Genomic DNA, 21,916 nt, shown 5'->3' with positions numbered 1-21,916 from the left:
CGTGAAATTGAATTCGCTTACAATTAATAATTTCTTTGCGTCAATAATTATCAAATACCATTTCGTAATATTATTTAATCAATACGCTAATGTCAAACTATATTTTGCTGTATTCGATCCTGCTGGAAAATGGAATCCATAGTCGAATATATTTGATTTTGTTCCTTAAAAGTTTCTTCGTTCGCTGTTAACTATGGTCAATTATGATCATTCGAGTAAATGGATTTGACTTAATTTTGATTTAATCCTTTTGTTAAATATCGCTTATCGTACACGATATTAAAGAAAAAACAAACCTATATTATCGAGAGAAAAACATTCGATTACCACTGTACGATCATCTTTGTCAATTTGAATAGAACACAGGTTGCTACGTAACGATACATTGGTTGACCTCGACACGTGTGAAAAATGAGAACGCAAACACTCGTGATTAATTACAACATACGTTGCTCGTTCGCTTATTTATCCTTGGAACTTTTGGCAGAAAAAATATCCGTAACGCGAATTCTTCCCACTCGATTTTGTCGTATAAAGCTTTCGAGATTTGCCAAAGCGTCGAACTAATAGCAGATAAATGACGGATTTTTCGTTTCTTCCATCATTGAGATTTGCACACTTTTTAAAGAATAATACGTTGTAATAGTCGAATAAAATTCGTAGAAAGGAGACAGAAGAAATATTTATTCGTCAAATCAGTGAAAGAATCAACAACGAGAAATACCATTTCCCTGGATGACATGGTCTGAAAAGCAAACAAACGTATCGGCGACACTCAGGCAAATCTCGATATTACTTTGGTACATATTTCGTGTTTCCAGTGCTCTTGAGCGTAACGCGAAACCTCTCCCTACAAATTCGATGCAGTTTGAGATAGTAGCGGATAACACAGGAATTCGGAAGGGTAAAAGTCGGCGGATAGAGGGCAAAACCAACCAGAAGAAAAATCCAGATTTTCAATTTATCGAATACGTACGAAAGACGACAGAATCTCGATTCTATGCACATTTTTCGAGACCGATCTCCGTGAATCTTTCGTCAATGGCTAAACAGACGATCTCCTTTTCTTAATTCTACTCTCGTGCAGTTTCTTTCGCTAACGACGGATTTGTAGGTTTTGACCTCATTACCCTTCCGTATGCGGACATTTGTTTTTGCGGTCTGTTGACAAATTGCAGTTAAACTATAAAGAACTGGACTAAAACGCTCGAAATCTTTATATCGATAAAAATACAAATTCTTTTGAAAAACATTCAAGAGAGAAATTTTGCTTGGCTCGTCGATTCTTCGAATTTCCTGGCAGAAACGTATAATGCAGTAATAAATAATCTGGATATCTGGAGAATAGGAAACGCGGGGTTGGAAATATTTTAAACGCGTCTATACACGAACAAAAGAGGCGAATCCCGAGTGCGGCAATGTTCATATTGGTCTCGCAGGTCCGCCTGGAACTACTGAATTAAATTTCGTTGGAAAAATTCACGAGGCAAGCAGAGAAAAGAGATCCCCAGGCGAACGCGATGCTGCATACGAACGGTTCTATCTTATTTGTTTTGTATGTTAAACAGAACTGTATATAATGGCATGCAACGTTCGCAGATGAAATCGTTGGACGCACGTGCCCCTTTCTCGGACTCTCCATACATATCCTTGTTATTTATGACATAACAGAAGAGTGTCTGACACGAGGAAAGAAAGGGACAAGTCAGACACCAGCTTATGATAAAATCGAATTTCTTCCGATCGGATTGGAGAATGCAAGCTAAAGCGAACAAAAGAGAATATCTGTTCGGTAGCCGTTCGATTTCGATGCTTTTGAATTATTCACTGGGAACTGTTTTATTTCCTTGGTACACCGTGCGATTTGTAACGTCACCAAACAAATTGTCACCTGTTACCGGACTTTTGACCCTTTTAATTCGAATGTCCAATCACCTAAAATGCACCAATACAGCGACATCTTCGCTATTCGAAAATTTGTTATCCGAGTGTCGTATTATACGAAAGTTCCACTATTCGAAGGTTTTATTAACGGAACGATATTTCCTCTTTGCGTCTTTTACCATTACGCGTTCTTTCTACAAGTTTATCGTACGTGTTATTATCTGGTGACGTCATAATGACGTCAGAGAGGAAGTGCGTGATTGTGCCAAGCGTCGGAAGAAAACAAAAGATACGTATTTCGCAAACTAGAAAAATACGCGGTAGTGTTGTAAAAACGACAAGAATCTACGATCGATGGCATCAAGAAGTAGCATTTGAAAAAGTATTTCAGAAGTATTTCAAAAAGTAGAAAATCTTTAAAGGAATTGGAAAATAAATATTTAACCATTGTTGTATAGCAACGATTTCTATTAACATAAAGTAACGATAGAAGATAGCGGAATGCCTGTATCTAGATGTACGTTATGCGAAGAAGTTTCGAAATAATACATATTGCTGTCAAACATCGGAAGTCCTTGTATCGTAAGAAAGAAGATTGCAATGAAAATGACGATGAAAAGCTTCGTTATTTCAAGGTGTTTGTGGCATTAGAAAGAAAATTTAGATCGAAGTACGAGCAGAATGTAAATTCAACGTAGCTTGAATCAACAAATTTATTTAATTTGAAAGTAAGAAAGATATGGAATCCATAAATAATTTTTGTATTATTTTGTACATAGAATAATTCTACGAAAAGAAAGTGTTCTACTATCCGAAAATTCTCCCATCCGTTATTTGTTCTTTTCGATCGAATACGTCAAACTGAATATAGATTCTATACATAATGACATAATTGGTGCACTATAGGTTATGGGCAGCTAGCTTTCATGGCAATGAATATTTGATCAATTGTTTCTATAAAAGAAAAATGTTACGTTTTTCTTCTGAACAAAGCATTATAAGGAATAAATGTTTACGAAGCAAGCAAAAGAAGCGAGAACGAGCTATAGCGCTTTCAAAGAATAATACGTTTCTTCTCTTAGCAGAAGACTTTTCTGTCCCTACAAAAACATGACCTAAATTCAGAGGCACTGATAAAAGGGAAGTACTCTGGCTCGAACCTAGTTGCAGAACGCCGTTTGATCTTTATTAGATCATTTTGTTAGGGTAATTCTATTACGAGCATAATTGGAAGCTTCGCTTCTCGAATTCTATTCCATTTAAATTTGTAGGCGACCTGACATCAATTTTTTAATAAAGCTACGCTTTAATCGGCTATAAATATTCCATATTCGTCTCGAAAGAAACGACTTTCTGCTTGGCTTTTTAATTACCGATAGAAATTCATTTATTTATTTAATTTATCGGTCTCGATTAAATCCCTTTCCTGGATTAATCTCTTCCTTTTACGTTACTTTAGATTAACAGGATATCGTTCATCGAGTTGAATATTCTTAAAGAAAATTCTTTTTCCAGATGTTCTTCTATTATAAATTTTATATTTCGCTCTAATTAATTGCTCGTACATGACGCGTTCCTCTTCCGATATTGACTTTGTGATACGAAGTTTCAGTTTACAGCTGACATGTTCGCATTTGGAATTTGCATACATAATGTGACGATTAAAATGGTCGTCCCCACCTGACCAATTTGTAGACCCTTTAAGACGTTCGCACACGTGCGTTATTATGGATCGGTCCAACCAATTCTGACAAGATCGTTTACGTGTTGCAAGAAATATTATTAAATATTAGTCGTATTAGAAATGGCAACTATAAATAGGGCATTAATTATAGATAATTAGAAAATTATCACGATTCGTTGTTGATACAAACATCCTTTTAAACCGCTAAAGTCGCTGCAATTCCAAAGTGAATAAAATTGTACTTAGACGGAAACAGTGGAGCTATGAAAATAGATCAATTGTCTGGTAAGAATTTGTGTCGCATGAGTAGATAGAAGTAGTCCTCTTTACAAGAATAGTTACGTAATCTCGAAACTGCAGGTCGAATAACAGATATGTTCGTATAATATACATATCATTGTATAATATAACAATAAGTATCTCGTCAGCGATAAAAGCGTAGAATCGATGGATGGTAAATTGACTTTTGCACCTGTTAAACACCGCGACGCGTGAGACGTAATTTAAAAAACGACTGCAACATTTCTTCGTGGGCTGTTCTCAAAGTCAGTGAACTCTTTGCATTCTTTTAATGAGCTCTTTTAAATTCAGGGCCTGCACGCTGGTCTACCACCTGCATTATGAGTCCAGACGTTCGTTATTTCACAATTACATATGAAATAATATCCCTACCGTTCCATCCCTTTCCTCTGTCGTTGTTGAATTTCGTAGCAACTTGATTTTTATTTTAATATCATGCACGATACATCGTATCTTGCAACGAGACTCGGGTATTTCGTACTGGCTGGCTTTCCCCTCGTAAGACGCGAGTTAATAATAAATTTTGTAACTTTACAAAGCGATGAATCTGGTTGGAAAGATTACGACCAAGATTTCAAAAAATTCGTAAATCGAGAATGCCGGATCTTTACGAGTTGCTGGCAAACAGCTAATTGCAATTGACGTTTTCCGATGGATGCTATCGATTCGATGATATTAACCGTCGAATCGCAATCATTTTTACTCGTACACTTTAAATCGTGAATGCCAAAATTAACGACGAGAACGACTCGGTCGCGTCGCGTATAAATCACATTTTCCCAGGTTTCTGGCCGCGTCTTATCTTATATCGTCAACACAGAGACGCGCTCGCAGGGAAGTTTAAACGGGCAAGATTAAAACATCGTCTGTGGGAAACACGAATATGCATTTTTCTCGTATTAACTGTAAATGATGGCCGACACAAACGTGTCCGTTCCACTCGTAATTCATTTTATATTTCCCCCGTTTCCTGTTAACTAACACACACGTGGAGAAACGCGTCGCAACATTACAGACCCTCGCCGTTCTTTATCTCTATCTCTATCTCATTCATAAAGGAGCATACACACATAAACGTCATGGCGAGCTCGTGATTCGCAAAAGCGTAACCGAATTTCCCTCGGTCTTTAATTTTTACTTCTTTTTCTGCACAATCTCTCCGTAGCGATCCGCTTTGTGGATTCACCTCGACTCTCTCCATTTCCGTACCGGAGAATCGGCTTTCTCCTCCCCTCCCCCCCTTTTTTGTTTCCTCTTTCTATCTTTTTGCTCTTCTTGTTTTATCGTAGAATCACTGTATTCGAGACTACGGGGGAAATTTTCGCGATACGCAGCTTAGCAGCGCGAACGCGAAATTGTCGATGAACGTTTGCACGGACAAACGTAATTGAAGTTGCAGGCTAAATGATACCCGCGAATGCTTTGATACTTTGACGAAGTACTAATTGATTTTTCCAAATAACTTAACCACCTCGGATTAGATTTAATCTAGATGCGTTTACCGTGTAAGGAAAAAGCAAAAAAACGAAGAATTGCGAAATATCTGGGTTAATTAAAAAAGAAATAAAATAAACGAGAAAAACACGATGTAGGAAACGATCCTACCGCCTCGATGGTATTGGTATGTTGTACGTTGAATCCCCGATGGGTGAACGCTGAAGGAATCGATTGTACGCGACCCTGGCTCGCGTGGGCTCGTAGATTTTCCAGGATTTCGTAACCCAACAACGCAGCCTGGTTGCATGATGCAATCCTCGAGTGTAGGATGTGCTCTGGTGCGTGTTCAACCGCAAAGCACGGACGTGCACAGGCGTGGGTATTCACGTATTTACGCCCGCATCCGAGCGTTCGCGCTCGCGTTCTCGCTCGCGTTCTCGCTCGCACTCGCACCCGCGCCAACTGAGACGAGGTGTGCCCCGAATAACGGCACCGTTCTTGTACGCTTGAAACACGCGCAGGTATAAATAAGGTTTATGACGTCATCTTGCGAGCACAGAGCCCCGAATCCGTTCCGTTGTTCCAGTTCCTTCCTCGTTTCTCCCTCTCTTCTTCTTTCTTCTATTCTATCAGCGCCGCCATCACTGCGATCCTCTTCCGCTTTTGTCGGCTCGTCGAAATACATAAGCAGAAGGCAATCGTAGATATCGGCGATTATTCGTTTATTTAACGGGCACGGACCCTTTTGCGTCGAACACGCGAGCCCAAGTATAAAAGAGCGAGCGTTAATCTCGAGCTACGATTTCTGCACTTTCACATAATACGAATGCTTTAAAGGAAGTTAGGGGATCCGTGAAACAAGTCGGCGATTTCGCTAACGCCGTTCGCAGTTGAGCAACGTCTCTTGATACGATCGACGTTACTTAAGTTAGTCCGCTATGGAGCGATACGAAGAAGTTGGCTTCTTCTAATGAATAATCCCGGGAGCATGCAGTTTCAGACGTTCTTTTCGAATATCTGCACAGTCAACGAACCGATAGAGCACTTAAATGGTTAAATTCGATGATTTCACAAGAAGGTGACGATTCGAGAGATAGCTAGCTATCCAGATCATGGTTGCCGGTTTACGAATTAGAATAACACGATCTATGTTTGCGAGATGTCAACAAAGACTTTTGGCATCAATGACGCAGTTTAGTGATAACTACGTTATCAGCTAGGGCTATCTATAGGCAAATTCCGGTTTCATACTTACAGGCCTGGTATTGAGTCGAAAGCCTGTGTATACACCGTGTTAACCCGATGATCATTGCTCCCTCGATAAATAGCGATGATACATCGTGAGATTCGTGGTCGTGAATCTTCCTCCAACGAAATCATGTTGCTCAAATGCAACGTAGTTTTTGATCTCTGGATCTCTAGAATAAACTAGCAGTAACTGTACGAAGGCACGATAGACGACAAATAATCGCAGGATTATATGTATTCGCTTCGGAAAGTGGCCGGTCGAAATCGTGGCTGTTTAGCATTCCACAGTTAATTACATCGTGAACGGTAACCACGGCGCGCGAGGGTAGCTACGTAAAATCGTGATTGTTATTTTTACCTTTGGCCGCTCGCTCGTTTCCACTTATTCGACCCAATTACGCGAAATCTAATTTTCCATGGGGCTCAACACGTGCGGTTTACCCGTGCCACCGGACCAGTTCTCATTTTATAAAAGTGCCTGCCCGATTATCCAGAGGAAAGAGAGAACTGATACGAAACGCGACAAAAAAAGAAGAAATCCCGTTAGAACCCAGACAATCGTCGACTAGTTGCCAGTCAGATAAACTCTTAATTAATGCTATAATTAAGATCAAAGATTCGAAGCTTTAGCCGGGCTTTAAACGAGAACCGGCCTCTGTGCATTCGATCGGGTTACGGTGATTTATAAATTCATTCGTGTGTCTTGTGGAAATTCGTTCAAAGTGTTTTTAGATATCGGAATAATGTACATGTGTCTCTTGAGTTTTAATTTACTTGGCTGCCGATTAAGGTATACAAGATATGCAAGATATCGCTATTTTCTTCACGAGTGGGACAGCAGGGTGCGGGGACAGCGCTGTATAAAAAGATCGGTCACCTAGAAACGTATCGATATCAGGAGAAAAAAATATAAAACGCTAGCGATCAATTTCGAAAAGGTACATACGTCGTAACTACGGTAGAAAGTATTCGTAATTTCTTTGAAACAGAATAACATTTTTAAAGTTCGACCAAGCGATTTGAGCTTTCTTACGCTAAGAAGTTGGAAGGATTAGTTTAGTAGATGACGTGTAAAAAAGTTGTCGAGAGAAATGCAATTGGTCCGAATCGCGAAGAAAAACGTAAAGCATCTTACTCGTTATCGCATTTTACAAGTTTTTTTTAACGTCACGTTAACCGTGACGAAACTTTATATTTTAAAAAATTTATATATATAAACCGCTTACATTATATATTACACCACTTATACAAAAAATTAGGAGATACGATAAACACTGTACGACCGAGGAATAAAACCAGACCAGGATTTCTCGTTTGAAAACAAAGATAAAGAGAGGCATATCTGTTGGACCACAGATAAGAAACTTAATAAACGATGAAAGTTTCACAAATAAATTACATGGGAAGACTTTGCATGTACTTTATTTGGAAGAAACGAGGCAATGCTTCCTCGGAAAACGAAAATGGAAAAATTCTATTCCGCATGAATTGATGGAAGAATATATCCTGAAAAGTACATTTTCTGCGCTCGCGTTTGGATAACTTTCCTTCAAAGTCTGGTAACGCGAACGACGAATGGACCGGTAGAACGCATCAACCGAGAAATTTCTATTATAGAAAGCGGTATATACACCAAGGAAAGGGAATGGCTGCGATGATTACCGACTACTGTTGAGCGCTTATTAACGATAATAAAAATTCATTGTACAAACGTCGAACAAGTTGCAAATATCTTTAAATCTGAAGAGAAGAAAATTGCACAGCCTCGCACCATCCAGAGCTGTTCTTCGTATTTCTTTTTTCGTTCGAACTCCAAAAAGATTAATCCCCGTGAATCGTAATCGCGGAGAAAAAAATATGGCGCGTTCCCGTGCAACAGCCGGTTTTTCCTCTTCGCACATTCTGTCTCCCCTTTCCATTTTCCAACCGCTCGAAACCAATTGAATTTTAACGACGAATCGTTAACAGAGCTGCCTGAATGCAGGTACATCGTCATTTCTAGCGGAGTTAGATAGGAAAGCACGAAATTCATCGAAGAATCCTATTATTTGTTTCGATTGTGAGACGATGAATACGCGCGAAGCGAAAGATGCAAAAACAGATGCATCGACGACCCACGCGTATCGATCTTTTTCTCAATTCGGAAAATTCACGGCCTAGCTGTATACCGCTATTAATTGCGAATAGAATTTGATTGAAAAATTATTGAAAAATGTGATATGCATTTCACGTTGCCCGATTGATTGGATTTTATTTCGATTGATTTGTTGGCTTTGAACAAAATTTTACTGAATTTTAATATCATTTTTATAGGTAATTTAAATACTAATAATGTGTTTCATGACTTTATCGATATGTTTATATGATTTTTACGAGGATAGAGTTGTTTCATCGGTGGGCATATATTATTTACAAGCTTCGTTCAGGTACTATGACACAAGATCTTTCGATCGTTCATTCATTATTTTCATTGCTTTGTAAAAATACGTCACCTAACTCGCTCTGTATCGATCGTTTATAAACCTGTCGGAAAATAAATCGGTACAAAGTAATTTATTTTATTATCGCGTTCGAACGGCGTGCTAATTGAGTGGTGGTGCAATCTGTTGCAAGCTCGTCGATAATAATTATTGCTTTCTTCGCGTCGTAATCGACAGCGCTTATTTTCGAACGCTTGACGAGTGAAAATTCGATGCACGAATAGTCGAGGATCGCATACATTGGACGGAAAATTTTCAATTGTCAATTGTTTCAATCGCGATTTAATTATAAAACAGTTACAGAATTCCAAGTAACAGGTTGCTTTCTAAACATATATGTTTACTGATATTTTCAATTTTTATTGAAAGCACGAATCTACCTTTTGAACGAACGTTCGTGTAATTGCGAACGGGAAATGAGTCACATAGGTGACTCAAAAACGTCGTTAAGTCGTAATTAATTCATGAATAAAGGCAGGTTTGCTTGCACGATGAACCTAAACGCGTTAAGCGTCATTAAGTCTCAGAAAGTTAACCAAGGACAAGCAACACGTAACACTGTGACAATAATATAAAGCATAATGTCGAAGGCTAAATTCTTAATGGCAAGATGCGTTGATCGCGAAACCACCAACAACTCTACTTACAAGAGCGCAACAGCTTTTACAAATGTATCGTGCAAGAACAATTTCAATCGACCATCTGTTTATTATTTAAAGAAAGCACAAAAAGAAAGAAAGAAAAACGAATGAATGTGCGTAAAAGTATCGCATGGTCGCGAATCGAATCGCTCGCAAAGAATTGAATTCCAATTGAGGAAACGAAATCATAATATTTTCTCTGACGTTCTTTAGCCTGGCGTTTTCTGTAACGACCAAATCGCCGGCCAGATGCTGCACGTACGGTAGGCCAGCCTCGTAAATTATTCTTAAGTGCTAAACAACCTTGCGTTAAGTAACGTGCACAACCAGGCCGGAATATTCCTCTAATAAACGGACGTTTGTGCGCTCGAATTCCGTGAATTCGATGCTCGTGAATCAGCGTGCCAGGAATACTCGAATTTAAAATTTCATACGTACTTTGAGAACAGACTTCTGCAGAACCTTAGATCGCTCGAATATTTTAAGCTTGAAGCCCGAGCTCGTTCATTAACACCCTTGTCGCGAAATATAATTTCGCTTTGGGAAGTGTTACTATAGACGTTCGATCGCCAACTGCACGGATTGTGGCGCGAATTTTGGTCCTTCGCCGAATGATGGATAATTGATCAAGGGGTGATCACTGCCAAGGTTCACGGCGTTTGCGAAGCAACGGCAGGTCTCCTGGGAAATAGAAGCACATTCGAACGTTAGAAACATGTCGATGTCCAAGACGTTCGAATAACGATACTTTTTCATGTACATATTGGCCCTATCGAGGGAAATTTCGTCAGATTTTTGACGCTGCGAATTTTCAAACGCAAGCGTTAACTCCTTGATTACTTGCAATATTTTACTTGTAAATTACCTGTAATATTATATATCTTTGAAACTAGAATTTTGTTAAAAACGTATGTATATAATGTTCCAAAGAGACCAAGAGATTGGAATACAAAAATCTACGTTCTTGGCCCGTTATTTTTTGCTTCAACGATCAAAGAAATTCCACCCCGGTAAACGTTTAAACTCTACGCAGAAATAAAAGTCCTGCAAATCCAACTGGCTCTCTGTAAAATATCACGTGCAATTTACATTTACGGCGCGCTACAAATTTAATACATAAATTTCATGCCAAGCGCGGAGCCGTTTCGTTACTCAAAAAACCGACAAACAAGAGGCAAAAGGATAAAAAAGAAAAAAGCAACAAACAGGACAAAAGAGCAAAAAAGCAAAAAAAGTTGATACGCGCAATGACAGAATCGGATTGAACGAACAAGTAAACCGTTGTTAATCCGTCGATGGCGTAAGTATTTAGTTTCTGCGTTCTCACATATGTTTATGTTTTATACGTTTTTTCTCTCTTTTACTTTCTTTTCTTCGTCGAACGAAGAAATGCCAATAAAAATTCGTATCGCGACTCAGTTTCCATTTCATCTCCGTTGAACAGCGATTATCATCCGGTTAATGATCACCGGTTTTCCACACTTCACGACAAGATCGCCGTCGCATATAATTGCGTGACCGATCTCTCGGATACGATAACGACCAATTAGGTACAGTGTGCGTCATAAGAAATTATTACTTAAGAAATTATTTCACCATTACTCGAGCTCGTTAATTTCCGGTTATTCAGATTTATCGCGTAATTCAATTAACAACACTCGGCAAGAATAATTAGATCGAACGACGGGACGACGATCCATCGATGTTCCACTGCTGCTGTTTCCGTTGGAACGCGTTGGCCAGAGAAATGACTAAAGCAATTAAACGGATTGAATGCCAACTATTCTTGGCCGTTTCTTTCGGCGTGAAAGTTCCAATGTTCCTAATATACGGCGTATACGCTTCTCCAAATTTTTCAAAGCAGGTATACGAGTCAAATGAAAGTTCGCATCCCTCGTAATCCCACAACGAAGATTCGTCGAAACAAACTTCACTGGGTTAACTGGACTCGTTTATCGTAGACCGTACGCTAACACCGCTGAACCAGACCGAATGATTTGACTGATCGAACGCATCATCTTTGCACGAACGGCCGCGCGATTCTTCATAAGTCTTATGCAAATCTAAAGATAGCCGTAAGCGAACGGAATCTAAGAAAAATGCAAATTCAGTCTCCGGCGTTGGTCGAGATCTCCGTCGATCTGGCAGAACGTTCAACCAGGTCGTTGCATAAAGAAGAGAAAGAGCGAAAGATCGAGCTCCGGATCGAGGTACTATACTACGCGTTTCGTTGGTTCGACGACGATGATAGGCGTGTTACGCGTGGGCGGCTCGTCAGTGTTTCCTCGACAAAGGAGAACACGGTTGTCGGTGGTTGACGTGTGATCGATCCGCCGGATCGCTGCTCGATCCTGATTTACGCCCCCATAAATAATGGCTCCCTTTGCGCCTCCGTGCGATCCTGTCACAGGAATCTATGCACACGAACGACGATCGCGCCGCGGCCATCCAGTGCTCGGTCATCGATCCGTCAAACTGTCGATTCCTCGCTCGCCCGGAGCGGTGTTACGCGGCAAACAGAGTGGAGATGCGTGTCATAAGCAACCGGAGGATACGCTGCGTATCCCGTGTAAACTGTTATTTTCCATGTTAAATGGCTGTTGTCGGGAAACGTTAGAAGACCAGATAAGAAATATACGGCTTCGTTTCGAAAGAACCAAGTACACACGGTACACTTTTTATTCTCTTCGTGCGAACATTTATAACTACGCCCCCGCGAGATTTAACTTTCGAGCAAGAAATATTTATAAGAAGTGAAATGAGAAATTTGAAAAAATTGAACGACAAACGAGATACAGCGTGTCGAGTGCGATCGAAAGAAAAAGAAAAAAGGCCAAAAGCAAAGCCTAGACTCGAACGAATCGACGTTTATCGCGTTTACTCGTTCGAGCAAATGTTCAATTGAATTACCTAACGAACGCGATTAATCACCATTTAATAGCGCATAATGACGTAATAATTTTGCACAGTGCGTGCTGCGATCGATCGTCGGTGACCATTACAACCGGTTGTACCATAATAAACGATGCCAATCTCGCAGGAAAGTACGTAAAACCGGAGATCGTTAAATCGTCCTCGAATAAAACTAAATGAAAACACATCGGCCCCGATGCGTGCGCTCTTTTTACGACCGCGGCCGTGCTTTCGTTCGATTTAATATTTAATGAACATTCGAGTAGCTGTACACGCGCCATTACATCTCGCCGTTAACGAGCACGCGTGTTTACATAATAATTAGTAAACGGAACTGCTGTCTTCTCGAGCGAAGAAATTTGACCAACCGTATGGACTCTTATGAAAATTCTAACGGAAATCGGTCATTAAAAATTATGCTCTACCGATAAATTGCAATTTACGCGCGATATTTAAGACGATTAAGTCCGTGTAAATCGTTGTTCCGTGTAAATCGTTCATCCGTTTCTTCCTAACAAAATGACAAACGAGACAGGATATTATTTTATCCTAACTGCCGTGTGTATATATTATCACAACTGTTAGACCGAAAGCTGAGAAATAGCGAAAGAAAAAAGAAGAAAAAATAATATACAGCTCGTTATTATCGTCCACGAGGATCGTGATATAATAGTCTCGTTAAAAATTTCATTGTGCCCCTTTAATCCCGACGCCCCTTTAACTTTGTGTGCCACGTAAAAGCATAATCGCGGCCCTTACATAGTCATCATCGTCAGACGCTGAGGCAGCGAACTTCGTCCTTATCCGGCTATCTTGGCCGCCTTCGGAAACATTAATCACCCAAAGTATCGCACCAGGTAAAATTTCGTTCCTTCGGTTTCCAAGCGTTACTACCTCGCTTTTCTATTCGTTTTCGGAACGAATCGTAAGGTCGAACGGTAAAACCGTACCTTTTTTATCCTTTATCTACCGATAAACAAGGACCAAACGCTCAGCTATAATTGCATCAGCTGTTCGAATTTTGAACCTTTTTCTCTTCGTTCTCGGTGGCCTCTTTTTCACGATCCCAACACGCCTGCAGGATATGTTTCAACGAAATTTCAGCTGGTTCACACCTGTCCTTAACAGGTGACGAAGTTCCTGCCAAGCCGCCTGTCCTCGTGAAAACCTTCTTAAACTTACACGTGGAACGAGGATCGGCGATGAGGAACTCCACGCGTTTGGACGGTGTAAATTTATCTAGCCACGTGACGTTTTTACGGTTCTCTGGCCGCTATTAGGTGGCTTGCAATCGAGTAAATCTATAGATAGAGTCGTAGTGTATTCGATCGGACTTCTGTAGCGTTGGAATTCAAAGCTTCGCCTTAGAAGCATAGAGAGCGAGCTAAATACTTGCGGAGCTAACAAACCGCGAAGGAAAGATTGTCGCGTAAATATCAGAAATCGGGCGAAGCGGTTAATCGTGCAGACCGGTTGCTGCAAACGTCGCTGTAGGTAAAAAGGCGACAGGTAAAAAAAAGCAAATTCCGTACATTTAAGCGAGAATCGCACGGAAAGAAGATAATAAAAATGTAGGAGACGGCGTCGTGGAGTGCAAGCGTTCGTAACTCGACGTGGGTGTTGTCTGCAAGGACACACGGACGCGCCTCGTGTAATTCCACTCGAGGTCCACAAAGAGGAGGAAGAAGTCGAAGAGACAGAGAGAGGTAGAGAGAGAGAGAGAGAGGGGGGGGGAGAGAAAGAGGACAGGGAAGGACAAAGAGAGAAAAAAAGTATGTATGTATGTAGGTATGTATGTATCTGGTATCGCGATATCTCGAGCGGAGGCGGACTGCGAAAGAAGCAAGAACTTCTGGATCTCGATTTACGGATACTTAAAGCACACCCACGAGTATAGTCTTCTCCATAGACATTAAGGAAAAAAACATCGTTTCGATATTGATTATTGTCGACCTTGCGCTTAGTTACGTCGAAGAGCTATCGTCACGCGGACTTCATTCGATCGACTTTGAGAATCTTCTCGTCTCTCGCTTAACATTGCTTCCTTTTTTTATATTTACAGTACCGTAAAAAAGTTTTAACAAGTCCGAGGTAAATACGCTATTGCGCTAGATAAATTTGGATAAATCGTCGTATATCTCTCGTTCTTTTTTTCCACAGTTTTTTAATTAAGATCGAGCGTAGTCGATACTCGAACGATAGAAAGAAATCAACGACCTGACGATTCCTTCCTTAAACAACATTTTCACGTTAAGTGGCGTTCGGATGGTGGAAGATGGTGGGATAATCGTTTGCCAGAAAATTATCTACAGTTATAGACGGTGCTATAACCACGCTAATCCTCTGTCAATAGCGCAGACTCTATTTGACTTGACGTAACTTGCACTGTAATGAAATCGGCCGCCTCGAAACGATTAAGCAACCAAAGTGGTCACCTCAAACGAGAATAGTTAACGCGTTTAACTAGTTACCCGCTGTTTCATTAAACACCTCAAAATGGGTCTATTTAACACCTGTTAAGATTCGCCCTAAGATCAACCATGCCGATGTTTAACCCAATCGATACGTCCTTACCTCCAACTTGAAATTGCTTTGCAAGTTGCAGTTTCGTACATGTTGAATATCTAATCCAAGATATCTCGGCCGGTTTATTTAAAAAGTCGCACGATCAACAAACGCAACTTAGACATTTACGTAAAATTTCGTCCTTTGATAAATGAAATTGCGAGCACAAATATTCAGGGTAAGCTAATGACAAAATCGACGCCTATAGAGAAGATTAAAAACTCGTTATGGAAGATATTCGTAAGCTTATCAGTTTTGCGTTACGTCGCAATAATTGGTGCGAAAGAAAAAAATTGCGGATGTTGTTCGAGCTGAAATCATAATTGCGTTCAGCGCGCTTCCCAACGCGATTTAATTAATGCAAAGTTTGCGAAAGGGAAAGACGAGGAGAATGTTCGAGATAAGCGGGCGAAAGCGCAAGGAAAGAAGTTATCCTCGAAATATCGTGTTTGTTGTGCAAACGGGCTTTAAGTTCTCGAAAATGTTACAGTCTCTGGTAATTTACAGGACGAAATTGAAAAACGGATATAAAACGAAGTTGTACTCCTTCTTTCGATATTTCTTGTCAGGCTTGCTAGACGTGCTCTACTTTTAAGCAAGTTCGTAACGTTAGCGCATGGTATACGATTAAATTGACACCGATTCAAACGATAATTATATAGTCGAGAATTGTTTAAGTTTTAATTAAAAGGCAACATACAGAAAATCGTTCACTTACGTTGCTATTTATCGCTGTTTGCGAAACATCGTAAGAGCGAACGCAGATTAAAACAGTTGTTTATTATCCGCGGATTACCTGTCGATCAAATAACGAGGAATTTCTCTTACCAAGGACGATGTTGAACTTGCCATTTTTTTTTTATTAACGCGTTAATCGCATCGCGATGAAAACATTTATTTACCGTGTTTTGTCTCGCTCTCTTTTTTTATCCCGATGCCCTTTATGGAAACTCTTGCCGCAGACAAGTATTTGCGCGCGTCAACCGCACAATGTTTCCACCGGAAATGTTGGTCGTTTGTACCATGGAATGGCTTGTATTATTCGAAACAAATGACGTTTAAAATAAACAAGAAAATGAAAAAAAAAAAATACGCACAACGAAAAAGAAAAAGACTATAGATCGCTCGAAAGGGACAGATCAATTTTTTTCTCTCTCTTTCTCTCTTTCTCGTCTCTATTATCTTGTCTGTTATATACGCGTATACATATCACGGGGACAGAGAAATAGAAACTTGATTTCGACTTAGAATATGTGATATATCCGAGCAGAAGATAATTTTACGTGCAAAAATGAGCGGAAGCCTCGCACTCGAGAAAATAGAATTCGAAGCATGTAAATTATACCGGTGTCGTCGACGATCGCGCTAAACGCGTTTCATCGAGAGTCGCTTAACGACGAGCGTGCATTTCCTTGAAAACTTTCTTCTTTCTTCTCGACTTATTTTTCCACGTAGAATAATCCAGGACAGGATTCGGTCGCTTTTCAACGATAGGCATCGTGGACGCGTTGCTTATTTTAACTAACAACAGTCAAATGCAATTACGTCGGGTCCCATGCCCTTGCCGGAAGCGCCCACATAAACGAGCTCTTGTATCCGCTCGCCTCGTCGTAAGGTCGTGCGCCGCATACCTGACGCATGACGCCAAGTTTTTAAGATACGCTTACTATTTGACCGACGGTAATTTCGAACCAACCAACGGAATCGTGCAACGTAACGACGATTAACCCATTTGCATCTGTGACGCGTATACGCGTTCGATTTTCCTGCTCGCTATTCCTCACGCTTATCGTAATGTTGTTGGTGTCGTGTGAGCTGCCGTTAAGCATTAGGAGAAAAATTAGAAAAAATTAGAAAAAATTACATAGTACGACGGATAGAGTAGTAGTCCTTGCGTTTTTAAAGTTTCGGCGAAATCGATGACCCGAACGTTTTGTATTGTCCTCGTTCGATATAACGAAAGAAAATTTGTTTCGTAATAAGGCTATATTGTTCATTTTTCCCTATGATGCAAATGGGTTCGGTCGCATTTCACGGTCCGTCGATTCGTCGATAGCATTGTGCGCCATTGGCCTCGGTATCGCGCGGCTAGACTCGCTTTTCGTTCGCCCTGAACGCGAGAATGGTTTCTTAGAGGGATTCCTTTTAGAGGCCTCGACGAGAACGTTGGATACAATTGATCAACTCGATGCTAAAATAAGCAACGCGTTTGTTATTCGCTCCGGCGGGGTTTAAATAGAAGCGGCGGAATGAATGACGCGAGTATGAAACCGGAGAATGTGTGTGCGTCGCTTGCTATACTCGATTGAATGGTCGTGGGCCTTGAAAGGAGTTCTACGAAATTCAAAATTTTACTTTGCAACGAATGGGCACGAACATTGATAATACGATACTATCGCTCTACGTTTCTATAAACAGTTGTACAGAGACGATTCGAAGAGACAGAAAGAGATCAGTGTCAGAACTACTCAAGACTGACGTGGTACGAAATTAGTTATCGAGATCGATTTAAATTTGACGATTAGAGCTTTTCAAAGTAGATATCTTTGATCTTGTAACTCTGGAAGAAGGAAGAACGTTCGTTTCGAGGTATGGAAATTATCTTCTACCGTTTGTCGTTACGACACCTACGATATTTGTTTAACTCACGGGCTCACGGAATTATAGCTGTTATCTTCGTGCAACCGATTGTCTTTCTAATTGATGAAATTCGCCTGACTGCTATAGCGGAAGTAATTTCACGCCAGTGTTTTATGATTTCTTTTCACGCCCAAGTATTTTCTAACTTCCCGTTATTATTGCTTTGTGGCTTCCATTACCATCGATCGTTCCTAGACTCTATTTTGGATATGCGATATAAAAGTTTAGAATATCGAACATCGAGCAGCGAAATAATACGATAAAGCATTACTTTAAATGTCCTTTAAACGTAAATCCGTCGTAAAGATACATAACACGCAAAGTGTCCCATTTTAATAGATCCACGAAAATATCTCCTAAAGTATACGTTATTCGAAAAAGTGATTCGAATAAGACTTACTATGTTTCGAGGAGGACATCGTAACGATCGGGAATCTTAATTACGTGGACGCGATTTCGACGCATCAAGCTGACCTTTGTTTTCTCAAATGGAACTATACGTTTTTCATATACCGTTCGACGCAGTCTTTGATTCTCTGTAAAGTAAGTTTCAGTCGAATCGTTTTTTCGAATAACGTATAGCTTGAGAGATATTTTCGTGGATCTATTAAAATGGTACGCCCTGTATGTATATTTATATCGGGGCAGAGCGTTTGAATTATTCTTTGGTTCCTGAACGTCGAGTCACGTTTACGCCGTGTTCTCGGTTTTGCGCCGCGACAAACACGCGTGAATCATTGGCGTATTACGCAATGTTACGAGCAGAACCGTGAAAACGGTGGTGCGTATAAAGCGGTGTGTATTTTATATCTTTTCATCGCTCGTCCGCTTCGTCGAAAGAAAAGTCGAATAGATTCTGCTCGATTTCTTCGTGCCACACTGTGCATTTGATTGATTTTTTGTTCTACGGGAATTGAAGATTAGATATGCATGAACACGTAATATACTACATATCTCTATATATAATATACGCATCTCGCATTGATATCTAGTACACTAATGCCTTTTACGTAATGTTTTATCGTTTTAGAATATTATTTTTTTAGTACCAGAGCTTTTGCGAAAGGAAAAAAACGCCAACACGCGTGGAAGCGTTGTTGGATTTTAAATTTCTAATTGATATTGTACGCATATATATATATACACACCATATATATGGTCAGAAAATTCTCGGAAATCTCTCCGTAACGAACTGAGACTCGTTTAATGCAACAGTTACGTTACAACTGCATCCATTATCATGGTAATCGCTACGATCTCCATACGAATTATTTTAAGCGCATCTAGTTGTTCGCTACGTATAATCACGCTTCTAACATAGCTATCGACGATTACGTCCGTTGAGTTAGCAATTGAATGCTTAGAAAAAAGATGGGAAAAACATGTAAGTTCTTTCGGACTCATACGACGGTATAGTACGTAATATGAGATAATTCCCATTGCAAAGTTATGCCACGACGTAGCATATTGTGGTTCTCCTACATACCGACGTCTTTCGCGATACATATAAGCCAAGTATTCGTCGTTACAGTTTCTTTTTTCTTTCTTTTGTGTCACTCACCATGAATTCCAATGACAAGCTCGTCAAGGACACGCCACGACAGCATTGCACTCTACCAACAACTCAACGTCGCTCTTGCCAGTCACTTAAATAATAGCTTGTGGAGGACCGTTGGTCGTGTTGTTGTTTTAATGACGAGACTACTTGACATTGAAACCGTCGAATATATTTGAAAATATTTATAAATATGATAGAAAATACAGAGTCAACCGTAGATCGCTCGATACTGGTCGTTATAAGAATGTCGGGTAAGAACGCACGATACCAACTGATTCGCTGATAAAAATGCTCAAGACTGAGACTGAAAACTGGTCGTCTTAACGATCGCGTTCGTTTATTTATACCGATCGGCGAAGTACCGAAAAGTGTAAGTGCAACTTCGGTTGACGGTTGCTCGTAGCGGCAAAAAATTGTTTCGCCCGGAGTTTGTTTATTATTACATTTTGTATATCCTAACGGTGTTGATACTACGAGGTAAAACAAAAACATGGTTGTAATTGTCCTGTAGCTCATGTGCCGCTACAAGCTCGAGTAACAACAACACCATTGCGTTCTAAAAACGCCTCACCGCAGTGAATTTAGACTTTCGACAGGGAAACATTTGGCTTACGAATACACAGATAGATTCTTCGATTTGTTTCACGATCATAACGTTTCACGAAATCGAGTCACGTTCGCTTTAAAAGCGTTTCGTCTTATTCGAAGCGGCGCGGCGATTTACGTTGATTTATTTAGGCGAATTGCTCGTTCGAAGCAAACGCGAAAAGCAGAGATTAGTTGTCGTGTTAAAACTCGATCGATGAGCAAAGATGTTAGACGATGCGAGAATAACGCGCATAAAGCTTCGATGTCGAGTTACGAGAAAATTACTATCAAGTAAAAAAAAAGAAAAAGAAAAACAGAATACCCGAAACTCCTTAGCCTCTCGATCGAATCGAAGCGAATTTTTAACCACTGTATGCCAAACTGGCCAGACCACGACTCTCGCTCTCGGCTCGGAAAAATATATTTCAATTTCGAACCGTACGTTCGTACGCGAGACTTGCATCGGCTTCGATCGTCGCTCATTACGATAGCAAAACGCGAGAACTCGATGACGAGAGCATCGCTTGCATGAAATAACAGTTGAAACCTTGATGTCACGTCGATCCGAGACGCGGTTAGTCATTCAATAATCATTTGTTTCAATTCCTCGCCTCGGAAGAACGAGTTCAACTCAACGACCTCTGCTCCAATTATTATTGGCCGTGTAATTCTCATGCCATGCCACCGTTCTGGCACTCTGATATTTCACGTAATTGTGCAATCCCGACAAGCCACGACGAACCTTGAACGTAGTACGTACATCCTCGGTAAAACGGTCGCGCGACGGAACACAACGAGTCATTGTGATCGTCGAAACGAGAGCGACCAAATGGAGCCGCATAATGGCCGGCCTGTGTGTATCACCGTTGACGACCAATTCCTCGTTATCCTGTTGGAGGCTCGTGAATCACTCGACGTGCGAGAAATGACGAATTAGCAGCGTCGATAGACGGAATGTTAGTCAGGAGGGGATCGTTAGTCACTTCGCGAGCTTCTCCTTACGATCTTACAACCATTTTATTCTTCTTTTTTCATGTCATTTTCTTTCTCTTTTTCGTTCCGTTCTTTCCTCTTTGATATACGTGCGATCAACTAATTACTTATCCTATTTGATTTTCAGATAATTTTCGAAACACGAAGAACGTGCGACAGCCTGACTAACTTGCATTTTGCTTAAACTTTATTTGCCAAAAACCCACCGCATAAAATCTAACGCGTTATTAGAACTTGATTAATTAATTCGACCCGTACTAATAAATTGTGGCAGATACGGGCAGCGGAGTTACGGGTAGAGGAGATCGAGTCTTGTACCGCTCGTCGGTCGAGTGCACGTGTACTCGATGAAACTTCAACAGTTCAGTTTGCACCACGATTTTCGATACGTGTACTCCGTCCTATATTTCCTGCCTGAGAATCGAAGTTCTTCGAGTCATCAATTTTTCATCGTTTCTAGCTTTAGCAGATATTTCCATTATTCGGTATATCAAATGAAATTCTTACGATTATCTCCGAATCTCTGTAAAAAGATAAAAAAAAAAGAAAGATTTTTTAAGCAAAACCTTAATCAAAGTTTGGAATTAAATAATTCTATTTCTTCCGCTATCGATTATTCCCGACATATTATCGAATTTTAAGCTCTCTCTTTAAGCGTTTTATCCTTCGTTCCCACTACTTCTTGCTTTTATCTAATGCCTCGCACGCACGTGCGATCGCTTGTTCGTTACATCGAACGAATCGACTCTTCTTTTTATTCATTTCCTCCGAGAATTTTTTACCAACTTCGTCGTTCGTTCTTTTTCGTTTTTTCTTTTGCCTTCGTTCTTTGCGGCTTTTAACCGAATAGACGACAACGGACGCTAGTTCGAGACTACAGGTTCTTCGTAACGCCGCCGAAGGCTGGTAAAAGAGGAAACCGAAGAAAGAACCGTGGCAAAGTTTACCCTGAAAGTCTTTCTTGAAAGCGAAGCGTCACGGAAGA

General features: G+C 40.4%; 1 protein-coding gene and 1 long non-coding RNA gene across 3 annotated transcripts in view; one reads left to right on the top strand and one right to left on the bottom strand.

Annotated features, from left to right (window-relative positions):
• The window catches only part of SpdS (Spermidine Synthase), a 192,227-nt gene that overhangs the window by 24,582 nt on the left and 145,729 nt on the right, over positions 1 to 21,916 (top strand). The gene's annotated exons all lie outside the window — the stretch shown is intronic.
• LOC117154733 (uncharacterized) overlaps positions 1 to 21,916 on the bottom strand; it is a 58,284-nt gene that overhangs the window by 20,013 nt on the left and 16,355 nt on the right. For both annotated transcript variants that reach the window (XR_013059552.1, XR_013059553.1), the window contains exon 2: positions 10,113 to 10,355. This is a non-coding gene — a long non-coding RNA (uncharacterized LOC117154733). The remainder of the gene's footprint in view (positions 1 to 10,112; positions 10,356 to 21,916) is intronic.

Source organism: Bombus vancouverensis, chromosome 11, assembly GCF_051014615.1.
Source record: "Bombus vancouverensis nearcticus chromosome 11, iyBomVanc1_principal, whole genome shotgun sequence".
NCBI lineage: Eukaryota > Metazoa > Arthropoda > Insecta > Hymenoptera > Apidae > Bombus > Bombus vancouverensis.
This window is presented reverse-complemented; position numbering and strand designations above follow the sequence as displayed.